The following is an 18,076-nucleotide window of genomic DNA, read 5'->3' on the forward strand; positions in this document are numbered from 1 at the left end:
TCTGTTGATGGACATCTAGGTTCTTTCCATAGTCTGGCTATTGTAGACATTGCTGCTATAAACATTCGGGTACACGTGCCCCTTCGGATCACTATGTTTGTATCTTTAGGGTAAATACCCAGTAGTGCAATTGCTGGGTCATAGGGTAGTTCTATTTTCAACATTTTGAGGAACCTCCATGCTGTTTTCCAGAGTGGTTGGACCAGCTTGCATTCCCACCAACAGTGGAGGAGGGTTCCCCTTTCTCCACATCCTCTCCAGCATCTGTCATTTCCTGACTTGTTAATTTTAGCCGGGCAAAGACACTTGAGAGTCACTACAACAGGCCCCTCCCCCAGAAGATCAACAAAATATCCAGCCAGGACGAAGTTCATCTATCAAGGAGAAAGCAGATTCAATTCCTAAGACAGCAGAGCAATTCCAGAGGAGGAGAAAGCAAAGCACGGAACTCATGGCTTTCTCCCCATGATTCTTTAGTCTTGCGGCTACTTCAATTTTTTTTTTCTTTTTTCAATTTTTTTTTCTTTTTTCTTTTTTCAATTTTTTTTCTTTTTTCTTTTTTCTTCTTCTGCTAAATTTTTTTAAAAACTTTTACCCTTTTCTTTTTTAACGTTTTTTGACTAGTTCATCTAAATATATATATTTTTTCTTTCTTTTTTATATTTTTTTATTTGTTTTATTTTTTAAATTTTTTTCTTTTTTTTTTTTTTTTCTTTTTTTTCAGAACCTGTTTTTTATCCCCTTCCCCCCCCCCACAATTTGGGGTCTCTTCTGATTTGGTTACAGCGCATTTTTCCGGGGTCTTTGCCACCCTATTAGTAGTTTATTTGCTCCTTCATATCCTCTTATCTGGACAAAATGACAAGGCGGAAAAAATCACCACAAACAAAAGAACAAGAGACAGTACCGAAGGCTAGGGACCTAATCAACACAGACATTGGTACTATGTCAGATCAAGAGTTCAGAATGACGATTCTGAACATTCTAGCCGGGCTCGAAAAAGGCATGGAAGATATTAGAGAAACCCTCTCTGGAGATATTAAAGCCCTTTCTGGAGAAATTAAAGAACTAAAGTCTAACCAAGTTGAAATCAAAAAAGCTATTAATGAGGTGCAATCAAAAATGGAGGCTCTCACTGCTAGGATCAATGAGGCAGAAGAAAGAATTAGTGATATAGAAGACCAAATGACAGAGAATAAGGAAGCCGAGCAAAAGAGGGACAAACAGCTACTGGACCATGAGGGGAGAATTGTTTTCATGTCTTACTACATTGTTAAATAGAAAAGATTGAAAGAGGACTCCTTGGTTCAATTTCACCTTCAGAAATAATTCTACCAGTATTTGACCATTATTTATAACATTTGACTTTTTAAAAGCTATTAATTATTTAATTTTTGCTGTTTTCTTTCTAGTTTGCTAGGAGTTGATGAATCCAACTTCATCTCTCTCTCCACTGAGGTGAACTGTTACTTTTACACTATAATAAATCGTCTTTTCTATTAATTCTAGTCCTTGTCTTTGTTTTTAGTCTTAATCTGTTTGTTTTATCCTTGTTATGATGTCGAGGTTTGTGTGTGTTTTTTTTTAAAGATTTTATTTATTTATTTGACACAGAGAGAGACAATGAGAGAAGGAACAGAAGTAGAGGGAGTGAGAGAGGGAGAAGCAGGCATCCCACTGAGCAGGGAGCCTGATGCTAGGCTTGATCCGATGACCCTGGGATTATGACCTGAGCCAAAGACAGACACTCAAAGACTGAGCCACCCAGGTGCCCCACGATACTGCGTTTTTTGTCATATCTTACAAATACCCTGACGTTCTACTCACTTTTCTCCGTAATATTCTTCTTTTCAGAATATTTCTGCATCGGCTTGCTTATTTATATTTGTATATGAACTACTTTTCTTACTTCCAAACGCACTACTTTTTATATACTTATAAGTGATATTTTTCTAAGTGTTACTGGCCTCTAATTTTTATTTTACTGCTTTCTTTTTCAGGTTTACTGTCAGTGATGGGTAGCTTACAGGAGTTATGGTAGTATTCTTTCCCTAAGCTCTGAAATTACTTAGATATTATATATATATTCTCTAAACATTTCATATAATGTATTTATGAAATATTTCTTATCCACAGGTATTCATTAGGTGTATTAGCTCATTACAAAATCTCTGATTCAGTAATAACAATCAGTTTCTTTGTTTTGGAAAGTACATTGGTAAGTTATCTTTTTGTAGGTTATTAAATTCACCTGGTTTCCACAAAGTTGAAAATCATTGTCACACGATATGCTTGATCAATTTTTCCCTTACCTTTAGATTTTTATTATTTATTTATTTAAGATTTTATTTATTTATTTGACAGATGGAGATCATGAGTAGGCAGAGAGGCAGGCAGAGAGAGAGGAGGAAGCAGGATTCTATCCGAGCAGAGAGCCTGATGGGGGGCTCGATCCCAGGACCCTGAGATCATGCTCCAAACTGAAGACAGCAGCTTAACCCACTGAGCCACCCAGGCACCCCTATCTTTATATTTTTAAATATGTATTTAAGGGTTATGAATTTTATGTTGATTAATGCTTTAAAGTATATTATTTGTTCTTATATATTATTTTTCAATTTACTTTCTTCTGTCTTAAAACACATTATTTGTGTCATTTAGTATTTTTCTCTCTCACCCAAGAGTTGAGTTTTGTTTTATTATTTTTTTTTATTTAATCAGTAAGGCATTTTTGTTTACTTATTTTATTTTTAATTTCTTGTTTTGGTATTGTTATTAAATGGTTTATACTTTTTCTATATTTCAGTATTTATTGATATTTTATTTGTGGACTAAAGCCCTTTTAGCAGATTGTCTTTATGTAACTGAGTTGCATGAAAAACAATAATTTCAGCTTACATATTGGGAGGTGATCATGAAAGAGGAATGTGGATAGTGTTGTTGATTGCCAGTCCCATGCTGGATGGATGACTGCATGGTGATTTTGACTATGTTGGTACTAGTGGCTATATTTTTTCTAGTGAATTAAAAAAAAAAGAAAACCTGCATTGATTTAGTGCTTTTGAGGTAGAGTTAAGATTTTTAGATTGAGATATGGATATTAGGCTTCCAGAAAATAATTTTAAAAATTAAGCTAGAATTGGACTAATAAACAAACTGGTCATATCTTCTATTGATATGAGAATGGAGGAGACTCACACCCTTTTGCTAAATGAACAAAGGTAATTAAGTAAGACTTTTCATTTTAACATGTTAATTCTGGAAATTATTCAAGATATAGTACTGAAACCAGATCTGGAGATATAAGGTAGAAGAAGTGTTCAGCACTGAAATGTTGACTATAAGGACAAAGGCTAGGATAAATAATCAGTGGAGACATTTTGGATGGACAAGAGAAGACAACCTTGTCCACAACCCTTCACAATTCCCAAGTAATATCCCAAATAAATTGGAGGAACAATCTTGAAAAAAAATATATGTATAAATGGATGGTAAGGTAGGTGAAAATCAGAAAATACTGTGTAAAGAAAGGCAATAAAACAAAATATTTTGAGAAGGCAAACCTTAATATGTGCATTCAACATTGCTTAGAGGGTGAATAAGATGAGGCTAGATGAGTGGATTTGTCAACATCATAATTCGTGGCTTTAGTAAGAACCATTTTTTGGTGTTTCTCTGATTTATTTCAAATGAGAAAGGCATTTAGGTAGAAGTATAAAGAACAAATACAAGTCTTGTAAGAAGCTTGTGGGAGATACAGATCAGTTGCTAGACTGAGTTACGAGTTAAAGAAGGATATTTCATAAGTGGGGAGGTAGATAAATAATGAGAGAAAATGGAGCATATTTGTGTGCTGATATGAATAATGTATATTAGGGTGAAAAACAATTCATTTTGCAAGAGATAAAAGGGATGACTGCTGGAAAAAACTTCCTCGAAGAGAAATGGTATGCAATTCAGTGTGGGGACTTGGCTTTGGCCTGGGCCTGCTCAGGTTATCTAGGAATATAAGAAGAGAGAGTAGCATCATTTGTCTACAGACATTTAAAACAATAATTTTGATTGGGGTTATATGAAATTTGCCTTGCCTCTCTTATTTTCAATGACGTTTAAGCCAAAATTATTTGTTGATAGCAAGGAAGAGGGAGAGAACATGGAAATTTCCAGTGGAGAAGTTAAAGGTATAAATTATCCTTTCAGGAAGTGACAAAACAAAATATAACTAAATGCTGTACTGTTGGTGGTAGTGTCCATCTCCATCTGAGATTTATGATAATAAATTTAAATTAAGACTGGCTAGCAGCTTTGCATATTTTTTTTAACTGTATTTTCATTTGTATTGTTGTTCATTTGTATTAGGAAAGAATTCTCTTTGTACAGAAATGAGTTTGTCCCAAGGAAAATAACCACAAGAAAGATCGGCTAAGCCTTTAAGAATGTTCTAAGGAAGAATTTTAGTAGTTGAGGTAACTAAAAGTCTTTTTCCTAAATTTTGAACCAGTGGTGGGGACAATAGAATCGGGAAGCTGAAGATAAAACTATTAGCTTTATTATTGGTGAAAGCTGCACAGAAACATGGTTTCCACGTGTGAGACATGTTATTATGCTTTTTAATAATCCATAGTTTAGATCACAAAACAACACACCAAAGTGCTTTTTTTTTTTTTTTTTTAGCAAAGTGCTTTTTAAGGAAAGAAAGAAGTAGGTGATCTTTCCTTTCGGTGTTACTTACCAGGAATTTTAGAAACTGTTTAAAAAAATAAAAAAAATGTTATTAGAATGGAAAAATTTTAAAATTATCATCCCTTTCCCTCAGGTAGCACGAAATACCCTGGGGAAAAGAATAAGTCTGTGAATTTCTTTGAAAAGTCATGTGTTTCCCCAATTGTCATTTTGTAGATTTTTTATTTTCTTGTTGTCCACAATTGATTGTTTTAGATTAAACTGGATGTTAATTTTACTTCTTATAGGAAACTAATGTATAAATTTAGTTTAACTTCCTTCTTTAAACTGAAGTAATGAGATCATCATTCACCCACTCTCCTTTCTCTGTTTTTACTTCAGATGGTTCTTGCTGTCCATTCAGAAAACTGTGGGGTGAAAAGCTCCCAGAACACTTCTGTCATGATATGCATCTATTCCACTCGCATTTGGAGGCTTTGTTTACACACATACTTTATTTATATACTGTATTTACAACATGGGTAGTCATTTACATTTCTGCTGAGACTATTCTCTGAACTGATAAAATAGACTCAGATTTCTCTTCAGGGTGGATAACTGTGTACCATCAAGTCATTACAAATAGTGATGGGCCATCCATAGCCTTGTTTTGAACAACGTTGCATGCATGAGAATGAATGTATCTGAGTTATGTGTGAAAGCATGAGTGTAGACATCTCAATATTTGTATAAACTTGAATATATGCATGTGGACTTGCAGAAGTATTTTGTTACTGTGTTGGTACAAGTGCAGCTATCATAAATAGAAACTATTACGAATAGTCAGTTCAAGTTTATGTTTGATGACATTTACATGCATTCATGTGTGTTTATGTGTGTGTTTGAAAAACATTAGGAGGGCACCTGGTAGCTCAGTTGGTTGGGCGACTGCCTTTGGCCCAGGTCATGATCCCGGACTTCCAGGATTGAGTCCCGCATTGGGCTCCCAGCTCCTTGGGGAGTCTGCTTCTCCCTCTGACCTTCTCCTCTCTCATGCTCTCTTTCACTCATTCTCTCTCAAATAAATAAATAAAATCTTTAAAAAAAAAAAAAAGAAAAACATTAGGAAGTGAAGTGGAATATTTTTCTTTGTAGAATTAAAAAAAACTACTTCTAATAAAGTGTATAAACTAGGTCATTAAAAGGTTTAGACTAATATTTTGTATATTAACTTTATGTCAAAATAGATGAAATAGAATATTTATAAAATATTTTCTTAGTATTTGACAAATGATGGAAGTATCAGAACATGATTAATTGGAAAACATGACTTAATTCTTAACTTACGTATTTATTATTTCTATTTTTTTACCTATTATCTATCTTTGTGTGTATATTTGAAACATAAATGCTAATACACAATATATTTATAACTGTAAATAAAAGCATGTTAATATAATGTTTTAAGTTCAAACAGTAAATCACATAAAGTAAATCACAGAGCATGGAGGTAAGAATCAGAAATTTTCTCTTTTTTTTAAAGATTTATTTATTTATTTGAGAGAGAGAGAGAGAAAGAAAAGAGTGCACAGAGGATGAGTGAGAGGGAGAAGCAGACTCCCCTCTAAGCAGGGAGCCCAGTGCAAGGCTTGATCCCAGGGCCTTGATATTATGACCTGAGCTGAAGGCAGACGTTCAACAGACTAAGACATTAGGTACCGCAAGAATCATCAATTTTTCAATAAAATGTTTATATAGTGTTAAGATGATCTATATATAGGAATAATCTATATAAGAATAATTTGAAATGGCATCATTTATCTATATATCATGGGATGTAAACCAAAGTTATCCCTAGATCCTGTCCAGATTAAAACAAATGAAAAAAATGGACATTAAAATAATGTGAAGGAAATAAAAGATATTCTATCAACAAAATTTTACTCCTGCTATATCCTTTATTAAGGGGGAAAGTAAAAAACAAAAACAAAAAAGTGTGTTTAAGTAATGTAGTCAATAATCAAATAGTAAATTATTGTAATCATTGATTTATTTTGGGAGAGGATTAGACCCGCTTTAAAGGTTTTCAAGAAAAATTTAGATTCTTCAAGATTTATGAATAAAAATTTCAGCCACACTACAGTAATATTTTCAGGCACACTATAGTAATATTTACAGCCACACTGTAGTAATGTTTTCCACTATTTTATCAAGTAACAAGTTATACTTTTGTATGTTTCTTAACTTTTTGGTCTGTTACAGACTCATTTGGCAGTATGGTAAGGTTGATGAATTTTTTTTTAAGTGTACAATCTAAAATATGTATGATTACAAAGAACATTATCTAACACACCATTATCAAAATATAAAAAATCACAAAATCCTGTATTAATACATCAAAAAATGTCTATTAATCAAATATGTCTAACTAGAAAAACTTCAATTGCTTTGATTTCTACTGTTGATAAAACTGTGTCTCTCTAATACTATTATAGTTTGCTGCAACATTCATAATTGAGTAAGTGGCTAGAGATTCATAAAAATAAAAGTGTAGTTTTCCTCATCCAAGTCCGCAGATCCCCCGAATTCTGTAATAAACTCATAATTATATTCCGCAATAAATCCATCGCCTACAGGGCATTAACAAGAAAACTTACACATGCATAATTAACATATTCCTGATGTTTTATGATTTACAAGCAACAAAATTTTAGAGAAGAAATTCCTTAGGCTTTCAGCATTTCTGTCTTCTAAAAATATGTTTCTCAAATCCTGTTCCTATACCTCGATAATTTCAATTTACATTAGTTTTATTTTACTTTCTTTATATTTTTTCTTTAAAATATTTTTAAATCTTCAAAATTATCTTCTTGGTGTGCCTGGGTGTCTCGGTTGAGCATTAACTCTTGATTTTGGCTCAGGTCATGATCTCAGGGTCCTGGGATTGAGCCCCATATTAGGTCCCCCTGAGCTTGTCCCTCTCTCTTCTCCTCTGTCCCTCCCTTTGCTCAGGTGCTCTCTCTCTCAAATAAATACATTTTTTAAAAATAATCTTCTTAATGATTTATTTTAGGAAACCTCTGTATGTCTACTAGCTTCTGGAACCCATACCCTATGAGACAAAAGTCTGTCTTCTTTTTGAGAACAACACTGAAAGTGAGGGATGCATTTAATACATTTCTTACCTCCTGAAATAAAGTTAGGCAAAAAAGAAAACATTATGTAATTTATAGTGAGCATTTTAAAAATTAGTAGTATTTTAAGACATATTTGAAAATTTGAAACTCATTTATTATTTGATTTTTCTACCATTTAGTTGTGAATTCTAATGTAGTTGCATTGCCCTGGCAATATAACTCATATATTTGATGTCATAAGTAATTGTTGAAATATGTCCCAATTGAACCACATTTTAAAATATCATATATATAATGTGTGTGTATATATATGTATCTACACACATACATATATATATATAATTTATATGTACATCCAGAATTTGTTTTTAAGAAAATCTATCTACCTTGAAATTACTTATATATTTATTCTACATTTTTATCTATCTATCTATCATCTATCTATTGTTTACTATGTGAGTGGAAGTAATGTTAGAGGTTATTAACATGTATTAAATTTAAAATGTGAAAATATGAGTAGTTACATTTATACATAAAAGTATCCCAAATTAGAATAAAACTGGAATATAAAATAGAAATAATAGAAAAAATAAACATAGAATAGGGAGGGTACTGTTAGTAGTGTTGTCACACATTTAATTCTTTATTTCTTGGAAGATAAATAAACATAAATGCAAAAATTAGTGATATAAGTAGTTTTTAGTAACTCTGAAGACATACTTACCTAAAATAAAACTTTGTATGCATAATTAGAGTGATATATTCACAGGAAAATATTTTTAACAGGTTCCTCGAATAAATAAAGCATCAATTTTCCTAAGGCTGTTTTTAACTTTGATGAATTCTGGGTACATAATCCCAAGAACAGTAATATAGAAAGATAATATCTTCTAGATATGCAACTTTCTCCTCTGGTGGATTCCTTCAAAGCTTAGATCTAAATCAGTTCTCAAATTTTGGTGTACATAACAATTAAGAGCTTTCTTCTTCAATACAAAACTGAGTTCCATCAATTATTTTTTTCACAAACGTTTGATGGGAAGGGGAAACTAATTTTTAGTAGTCTTCCCAGGTAGTGTTAAAGCAAGTAGTCCCTGAATTCACTTAAAATAAAAATATCCCGCAGAAAGTGTTATATTATTTCTCTCCCAAACAAACCTCCATAAATGTAACTGCTCTCAGCTGAGTTTTAGTATTTTGAAAAAAAAAAGTATGAAAATTCAAAATCTAATAATACAAAAACATTACATTAGTAAGTACATCACTAGTATAATTCATGTAATACATTGTTTAAAAAAATGAATACCTATTCTTTCATTTCATTTCTTTTCCTGTTTTTGGTAGTAATAACAGAATATTTTTGTGTATCAGGTCATTCTTTTTCTGTATTTGTGCGCATATGTTTATTTGGGGCATAAATTATATATATATAATTATATATATATAAACATATCTTACTTCATATTTTGTAGATATATTTTCATATCAAAAAATTATTTTAGTAATATGTGTTTCATTATAAATAGCTGCTTATTGAGATATTGTAGTCTGAATATAGCATGATTAAACAGTTTTTTGTTTATAGCTTCTGATGCAGCCATCAAAAACAAACTCTTTATTTTTCTTTTTACTATTATAAACAATAAAGCAATCTTATTGTGTTCATGCATCTATATTGAATTATTTTCAAGTAGAAGTTCTAGAAGTAAAACTGCTGAGGCAAAGGTTATGAACATTTTATATTTAATAGTTACTGCCAAATTGGCCTTTAAAAATATATGCTCCTATCAATATTGTATGAGTGTTCTCATTTCCCCAAATTTCCCTGCAGTGGTTATTAGAATCATTTTATTTTTTGCCAATCTCATTGTTGCATCAATATTCATTTTCTTGATTTTTGGTGAAATTGAGCAGCACTCCATATATTTAAAGTCATTTAAATAGATGCATCTGGGTGGATTGGTCTGTTAAGTGTCTGCCTTTGGCTCAAGTCATGATCCCGGGGTCCTGGGATTGAGTCCTGCATCTGTCTGTGGGAGCCTGCCTCTCCTCCCTGTTCGTGCTGTCTCTCACTATCTCTGTCTCTCTCTCAAATAAATAATAAATAAAATCTTTAAAAAATAGTTATTTAATTTTGTAGAATAATATATTTTTACTTATAGTTTTTCTACAAAATTCTTTATATTTTATTTACTCATTTGTCTGTTCTTTATAAATGTAAAAAATTAATCCCCAATCAGTTGTGCATATTTAAAAATTTTTTCTCCCTGTCTCCTAACATTATTCATGATAATTCCAAAATAAATCCCATTGAGATTTTAATTGATATTTTACTGAATGTATAGGTTTATTGGGGGGTGAATTAATGTCCTTTTAATATAATATCTGTGTATTTAAAGAATTACCTGCCTATTTGGGTCTTCATATATATATCTCAAATGGATTTTATAGTTTCACTTAAATGAGATGCACACCACTGTTAGGTATATTCCAATATCTTTTATAATCATTGTTGCTAACATGAATGGGATATTTAGTGTATGTCATTTGTACTTTTTAAAAATTTTTTTAATTTATTTTTTTATTTGACAGGGATCTCTATTCTGTTCCACTGGTCTATGTGTCTGTTTTTGTGCCAGTACCATGTTGTCTTGATGATGACAGCTTTGTAATAGAGCTTGAAGTCCGGAATTGTGATGCCACCAACTTTGGCTTTGTTCTTCAATATTCCTTTGGCTATTCGAGGTCTTTTCTGGTTCCATATAAATTTGAGGATTATTTGTTCCATTTCTTTGAAAAAAATGGATGGTATTTTGATAGGGATTGCATTAAATGTGTAGATTGCTTTAGGTAGCATAGACATTTTCACAATATTTATTCTTCCAATCCAGGAGCATGGAACATTTTTCCATTTTTTTGTGTCTTCCTCAATTTCTTTCATGAGTACTTTATAATTTTCTGTGTATAGATTCTTAGTCTCTTTGGTTAGGTTTATTCCTAGGTATCTTATAGTTTTGGGTACAATTGTGAATGGGATTGACTCCTTAATTTCTCTTTCTTCAGTCTTGTTGTTGGTGTACAGAAATGCAACTGATTTCTGTGCATTGATTTTATATCCTGACACTTTACTGAATTCCTGTACAAGTTCTAGCAGTTTTGGAGTGGAGTCTTTTGGGTTTTCCACATATAGTATCATATCATCTGCGAAGAGTGATAGTTTGACTTCTTCTTTACCAATTTGGATGCCTTTAATTTCTTTTTGTTGTCTGATTGCTGAGGCTAGGACTTCTAATACTATGTTGAATAGCAGTGGTGATAATGGACATCCCTGCCGTGTTCCTGACCTTAATGGAAAAGCTTTCAGTTTTTCTCCATTGAGAATGATATTTGCGGTGGGTTTTTCATAGATGGCTTTGATAATATTGAGGTATGTGCCCTCTATCCCTACACTTTGAAGAGTTTTGATCAGGAAGGGATGCTGTACTTTGTCAAATGCTTTTTCAGCATCTATTGAGAGTATCATATGGTTCTTGTTCTTTCTTTTATTAATGTGTTCTATCACATTGATTGATTTGCGGATGTTGAACCAACCCTGCAGCCCTGGAATAAATCCCACTTGATCGTGGTGAATAATCCTTTTACTGTACTGTTGAATCCTATTGGCTAGTATTTTGGCGAGAATTTTTGCGTCTGTGTTCATCAAGGATATTGGTCTGTAGTTCTCTTTTTTGGTGGGATCCTTGTCTGGTTTTGGGATCAAGGTGATGCTGGCCTCATAGAATGAGTTTGGAAGTTTTCCTTCCATTTCTATTTTTTGGAACAGTTTCAGGAGAATAGGAATGAGTTCTTCTTTAAATGTTTGGTAGAATTCCCCTGGGAAGCCGTCTGGCCCTGGGCTTTTGTTTGTTTGGAGGTTTTTGATGACTGTTTCAATCTCCTTACTGGTTATGGGCCTGTTCAGGTTTTCTATTTCTTCCTGGTTCAGTTGTGGTAGTTTATATGTCTCTAGGAATGCATCCATTTCTTCCAGATTGGCCAATTTGTTGGCGTAGAGTTGCTCATAGTATGTTCTTATAATTCACAAGTAGGCAGAGGGGCAGGCAGAGAGAGGGGGAGAAGCAGGCTCCCTACCCGGAGACCGGAGCCCAATGCAGGGCTCGATCTCAGGACTCTGAGATCATGACCTGATCATGAGATCTGAAGGCAGAAGCTTCACCCACTGAGCCATCCAGGCACCCCCATTTATACTTTTTCTAAAAAAGATTTTATTTATTTATTTGGCAAAGAGACACACAGAGAGAAGAAACACAAGCAGGGGGAGTGGGAGAGGGAGAGGCGGGTTTCCCGCTGAGCAGGAAGCCTGATGCTGGGGCTCCTCAATCCCAGGACCCTGGGATCATGATCTGAGCCAAAGGTAGAGGCTTAATGACTGAACCATCCAAGCATCCCTCATTTATACTTTTTAATTGTGGTGATGGAAAGAGTTAATGAATTTCACATATTTACTGTTACTAAGAGAGACTGTACATAGATGGTTAAGAACCTACCTGGATCAAGCTGCCTTGGATTACATCCTGTTGGGCCTGCTCTCTTGATATATATCCTTGGACATATTAGCATAGCCAACCTAATCCTCAGTTTCACTGTCTATAAAATTAAGTTATACACAGAATCAGGTTTCCCAGAATATGTACTTTAATATGTTGTTAATATTTTATCCTTAGAGATGATGTTTTCTATAGATTTTTACAGATACTATTTAAGAGGAAAATTAAATGGCCTTTAATTGCTAGCTTGCCAAATATTTTATTTGTTTTTAATTATGTTTATGATATTTGCTTAGATTTGCCTGGCTAAAAATCTGAATGCCTAGATTTTATGTATGCTGGGATGTTTAATACAGACAAATTGCCTTTATTTTTAAAAATAAAATAGAAATATTGTGTTCTTTGGGAAGATGTGTTTTTTGTATATATTTGAGAAATATTAAAAATTTATGATTAATTCTTGACTTTATTCTTTTTCAAAAACTGAGAATTAAGCAAACAATAAGAAGTCTTTGTTCTGCTTCCTTAATTTAATTTAGTCACTGTAAAGATACATTTAGATTTTCATTTTGATATGCACGATATTATTCAGGGTATAGGTTCTATAATATATACCCTTATTTAATCTTTACAACAACTTATGAGATGGATACTATTTATAGCTTTTTAGGTTGGACTCTAATGGGCTATAAATCCATTTTCCCTACACTCCTACAAATTCCAGTCTTATATAAAAGAGGTATTTATGTGAAGGACAGGAAGAAATTCTGAGGGCTGTGAGAGAGAATTATATGTGATTGGAATACAAAAGAGTTCCATACTCCTAGGAAACCCAGATAGTTCCATAACCACAGCAACATGGGAGCAGATAACCATCTAAATCCAGTCAATTTGAATGAATAAAAACCTTTTAACCAACCAAACCATTAGTGGTAGATTCTTGGTTTTAAAATCACTAAACCTTATTCCAATTAAAAAGCCTCTGGCTATAGATCAATCGACCAGCGAAATAATCATGCTTCTTTTACATCAACACTTTTATACTTCTGAGAGTCCTCCAATCCCCATTCTCCATGATTCCTCAAAACCACATACTGGTTCAGTCATCAGCTCTCAGAAAGGCTGTGTGGTTCCTTGGGTATAGCTTTGTGAGTACAGTTTTTGTTTTTGTTTTTTAAATCTGAAGACAAGAGAGGTGAGTTATCTACCCAATAGGTGAATAGATGCTTCCATCCTAAAGGTAAAAAAACAGAAAAAAGTAGGAGCTGCTGGTCCACAACAATTATGAAATCTGACGGGCTCATGTTGTGAGGCCCTGGATTAAGTTCTAGCCTCATTGCCTAGCAATGAGTCACTGTGGCCCTTGGGTCTGCTTCTTGGCCTTTGGTCCTGCCCTTTTGGGCATCTTTGTCCCCAACAAACACTAGCAGGTATTGCAGCTGAGAAGTGTGTTCAGCCAATTTTTAGTCTATAATACTTTGAGTCCAATGTCTCTATCTGTTCATTTTACTTTAAGCTGGACTTTCTCCCTTCTCCTAGTCTGACAAAATCTTTACAACTGCCTTAATCCCTAAAAGTACAGTAGAAGTCATGATTTGTGAATATAAAAGCTTGGTCATAAAAGGTACTGCAGCTCTTACTTTGGACTTTTGGCTCACTCACTCTGGGGGAACCTAGCTGCCATACAATTAGACTCCTCAAGCACCCCCTTGGTGAGATCCAAATATAGAGGTATTGAGTCCCAACAAAAGCCGGCCCCAAATTTCCAGAAATTTGAGGAAGCTAATTTGGAAGAGAATTTCCCAGTCCAATCAATGGACTTCTGATGACTGCAGTACCCTCTATAACAATGCAAATTCATGACATGAAAACTGCCTAACAAAGGCCTTCTTAGATTTTGATTAATCATTAGAGAGAGCATAAAATTTTATATTCAAGGCAATATATTTTATAGTAATTGTTATACTACTTTAACAAGAATATTAATTTAAAACATAAAACAAATAAATTTAAAAAGATGGAAATCATAGCATGCATCTTTTCTGACCACAACGATATGAAACTAGAAATCAATCACAAGAAAATATCTGGAAAGAACACAACACAAATACATGGATGTTAATTAGCAGGCTACTAAACAGTGAATGGGTCAATCAAGAAATCAAGGAGAAATAAAAAAAAAATACAACAAATGAAATGGAAAACTCAATGGTCCAAATGCTTTGGGATGCACCAAAATCCATTCTAAGAGGGAATTTTATAGTAATAGAGGCCAACCTCAAGATATAAGAAAAATCTCAACTAAACAATTTAACCTTATACCAAAAGGAACTGGAAAAAAATAATAAAACCTAAATCCAGTAGAAGAAAATAATTAATAAAAATTAGGGCAGAAACAAAAGCTAAAAATCAATAGAACAGATCAAGAAAAATATGCTCTTCTGAAAAAAAATTCTCTGAAAAAAATAGCTAGACTCATCAAGAAAAACAGAGGACTCAAATAAAAAATCAGAAATGAAAGAGGAGAGGGGGACCTGAGTGGTTCAGATGGTTAAATGATTATCTTTAGCTCAGGTCATGATCTCCATGTCCTGGGATCAAGCCCCTTGTTGGGGGGAAATCTGCTTCTCCCTCTTCTCCTGCCTCACCTGCCCCTGCTCTCTGTCTCTCTCAAATGAATGAAAACAAAAACAAAAACAAAAAAGAAAAAAAAAAACTTTAAAAAAAGATAAGAGAAACAAAAGAGATGAAATAACAATCAACACCAAAGAAATAAAAAGTATTAAATAAGGGAATATTATGAAAAATTATATGTCAACAAATTGGATAGCCTAGAAGAAACAGATAAATTCCAAAACTGTATTGGGAAGAAATAGAAAATTTGAATAGACCTATTACCAGCAATGAAATTGAATCAGTAATCAGAAAACTCCCAACAAACAAAAGTTCAGGACCAGATGGTGTCACTGGGGAATTCTAGCAAATATTTAAAGTGTTAATACCTATTCTTCTCAAAGTATTCCAAAAAATAAAGGAAGGAAAACTTCCAAAATTCATTCTATGAGGCCAACATCACCCTGATGTCAACACCAGATAAAGAAACCACAAAAAGGAAGAGAACTATAAACTAGTACCTCTGATGAACATGCAAAAATTCTCAACAAAATATTAGCAAATCCAATTCAGCAATATATTAAAAAAATCATCCACCATAATCAAGAAGGATTTATTCCAGGGATTCAAGGATGACTCAATTTTACAAAATCAAATAAAGATGCATAAAAATAATTTAATTGGAATAAAAATCAATTCAAGAAAAGGGAAACTTCAAATATGTTTCCATGATACTCCAGAAAATACAAAAAATAAATCCTCATTGAAGCAAAATCTCCAAGTGTTTTCAGGACATATATAATTATGATAGAAGATGAAAAGTTAGTTGGAATGCTTCAAAATTTGTATAAAACATGAAAAATTACAGAAAATAATATCAACATTCAAAGTATTAAAAATCATAGCTCATGGCTGAAAACTGAATCAAAACTAGGATAATACTATCCAAAAATAAAAAAAACCCAAGATAATCAAAATATATACTATAGCATGAAAGTCAAAGACTATCCAGATTTTTGAAAAATCATTTTCTCCCAACGAAAGTAGAGAACAACAATAGCATTAAACAGTGAACAAATTCAAATATATATTTGAAAAAAAAAGAGTATGTTGTTGCAATTTATGTATTTGCTTTGTTTTATGTTCTTTTCAGTTACTTCTTGAGTTAGAATCTGGTAATCTATTTAAATATTAAATATATTATTTTATACGGTTTTTATTGTTTATTTGTATATTTTATGACCCATGCAATATCTAAGGAAAATGTAATTCTTATACCATATCATATAATACTTTTCCATATTATAAATGTAATTTATGTAATGACTCATAAATATACAAAATATTAATCATGTAATAGGTGTATTGATCATGCTGAAATTGTTTTACATGATTTAAAACTGATGTGGTGATTATTGGCAAAATCTTTTGAAGTGTTTCCGTGGGTTCAACATGTAATATTATTAGTCCTACTTAACACATAAAATATAGAATCCTTCTTTCTTAAATTTTGCTATTCAACACTTTTTAAAAATTAGATTATATTGAGATACAGACATATGCTGTTCAATATTTATCGGAAACACTTAAAAGAGAAGATATTAAAAATTAATAACAATATAAAATAATGCAACTTTTTAAAAAACTTAACTGCAATGTAATCTCCATATCCACATACAAAAGGAATTCAGACATTCAAAAAGTTATCACTCAAATAATAAAACTCATTAATATAAAAACTCAACACATTTAAATCAAAAAGAACATTAAAAACTAATACAGACACTGGAAAATGTTAACATTAATACAACCATTATATTTAGAACCACAGTTACATTTTTATTAGCAATGTACAAAGAAAAAAACTTCTGGCCTTATTATATTTATATTCATGTTTCAAAGAAGAAGTGAAAATAAATTATTTTAACACTTAATATATTAAATAAAACACATAGCAAATAAAGCATAGGCACATTAGAATGTTTATATTATATCTAAAATACAAAATAATAAATCAGAAATTAAGTCTAAAAAGTTAAAATTCAAATATATATTAGAAACCAGTGTGATAAGGCACTAATATATCTGATAAAGGGAAAATGATATCAAGAATACCATTGAAAAATATGAACACACACACAGAAAAAAGAATAAACTGAATATTTTGTGTTGGTATTTTACTCCAAATTATGCATTAAATATTTGGAAACCATGAAAAATGATGTGTTTCTGAGAAAATATAATTTATGAAGATGACAATAGAAGTAATGAAAACCTGAGACACAAATCATTCTGAAAACTTGAGACGTTTTAAAGAATGCCTTTCCCTGCTCATACTCCCCCAGACTGCTTTAGGCTCAGAATGCTTCAGGGATGAACTCTGTAAGAACTTGAATAAATGTATTATTTAGTTGCTATTAAAATGCTCCCCAGCATAGACCGTAAAGATAACTGTAGTGTTATTAATCCATAGGGTGCCAAATTCAATATGCAAATATATTAATGCATAATAAATAGGTCTTCTTTAACTTAAACGATAAAAGTAACATAATTCATATTTTAAGTTTTGAAATAAGTATTATAATACCCAAGTTTTTGTTGAAAAAATGAAGGGAGAGAACATCTAGAGATTTTGAAAAAGAATGGTAATATGAAGACAATCTTCATAGGAATTAAAATACCTTTTAATATTAGGATGCTTAAACTTGTGGAGTTGAGGAATAAATAATCATAGCAATAAAGCAGAGTTAAAAGTATTGAATAACCATGGGAGTTTATGCTAAAAGTTGTATTTCAAAATAACAGAGAGAGAATACATGACTCACTACATCATTTTGGATGCAGTTATTTTGAAAAATAAATAAAACCAGATATCTACTTAAATCTATTATTGGGAAGAATCAATGACCTAATCTTAATGACCCATTAAAATATGGAAAAATACAATGCCAAATACATTGATAACATTGTAAAGGAAGTTCTTTCAAATAATGAAATGAATCCCAGAAGGTATCAACGGAAGGACAATGAAACTGGAAACATAACATTAAAAAAAATATGTGGAGTAAAAAGGGAAAAAGAAGCTTAAACAAAAGTTTGTATACACATATAAACACA

This window comes from Meles meles, chromosome 14 (genome assembly GCF_922984935.1).
Source record: "Meles meles chromosome 14, mMelMel3.1 paternal haplotype, whole genome shotgun sequence".
NCBI lineage: Eukaryota > Metazoa > Chordata > Mammalia > Carnivora > Mustelidae > Meles > Meles meles.